This window comes from Acanthisitta chloris, unplaced genomic scaffold, assembly GCF_000695815.1.
Source record: "Acanthisitta chloris isolate BGI_N310 unplaced genomic scaffold, ASM69581v1 scaffold8369, whole genome shotgun sequence".
Taxonomy (NCBI): domain Eukaryota; kingdom Metazoa; phylum Chordata; class Aves; order Passeriformes; family Acanthisittidae; genus Acanthisitta; species Acanthisitta chloris.
The window spans coordinates 29544-30773 of NW_008691976.1; the positions used below are offsets into that span (position 1 = coordinate 29544).

A 1230-nucleotide genomic window follows, 5' to 3' on the forward strand; every position below is an offset into this window, starting at 1 on the left:
TGGCCATGGAAGGCTTACTGGAATGCTGGAAGAGGGAAGACAGTGTCTGTGCTCACACACACATACACACAGAGGCAGGAGGGGGATGTTTATTCCCTCTTCTTTTTCTTCTCCCATTTCCCAACTCCCTGCCAAACACTGCTCTCTCCTTGGGGAGCTGCAGGCTGTTATTGACACACCAAACCCCAGCACAGTGTGGGCTGGAGAAGACTTGGGAAAGGGACCTGGCTGGAAGATTCTCCCTGGAGGCAACATCTCCGTGGGCTCTGAGCTGGCAGGAGCTGAGCACAGCTTCCCTGCCATGGAGTGGGGCTGGGGGCTGTGCTTGGGGAGAATCCATGGAGGTTTGGGGGTGTTAAATAAGCCATCAGAGAGCTGAGAGCAGCCCCTGTCCCTCTGCTCAGCCCCCTCACCCTGTCTGCCACGGGCACAGCTTCCAGCAGTTTCCCCCAGCGTCTGGCTGCCAGCCTGGGGTGGCCGTGACCCACTTAAGAAAGACACAGAGACAAACCCTCTCCCTGCACAGCCTGTCTCAGCCACAGCATTTCTCTCCCCAGGGTACAGCTAGGCAGGACTGGGGCAGGAAAGGAGGTGCCAGTGTGGCACAGGCACCTCTGCAGCCTGGTGGTGCCCCAAACTGCCCTCTTAGGTGGGGAAACTCTCCTGGACATGGAGCTGTGCAAAGCCTGAGCCCCTGAGGCTGTCCTGGAGCCTGTCCCCAGCCCCCCTAGGGTCCCCACAGCAGCACAGGGAGTGGGGTGTTCCCCTTGGATTGTTCTCCCTGCTGGGAGTGTGGCTCTGCTCCAGGCTCTGCCCATGCCCAGCTCCTGCTGTAGTGCCCTTCAGTCAATCACTGTTTAACCAGCACATTAATGGGCTCTCCAAGAGCTTCCCAGTGGGAATGCATTTGTTAACACCAAGGGGGATTAATTTTTACACTCATGCCCAGGTGGGTGGGTTAACCCTTCCCTCCTCCCCTCTGGCTCTGGCTGTGGGATGCACATTGGGCTTGGTGTCTGCAGTGGGGGATTCCTAAAGGGGCTTTTGCTCTGTGTTCCTGCAGATTGGGGGGTTTGAGAGCCTGGTCATACATCTCACCCTGAAAAAACTGCATATCCCACCCATAGGACAGTGAAACCCTCTCCTTTCTGTGCCACAAATGGGGCTGAGCAAATATCCCCATGGTCTGGGGGGAATGTGGGGGGGAAAAAAACCCTGGGATACTGGGAA

The 1230-nt window shown here is 57.2% G+C and overlaps 1 protein-coding gene across 1 annotated transcript in view; it reads left to right on the forward strand.

The window, feature by feature from the left end:
• The window catches only part of LASP1 (LIM and SH3 protein 1), a 28066-nt gene that overhangs the window by 24630 nt on the left and 2206 nt on the right, over positions 1-1230 (forward strand). The gene's annotated exons all lie outside the window — the stretch shown is intronic.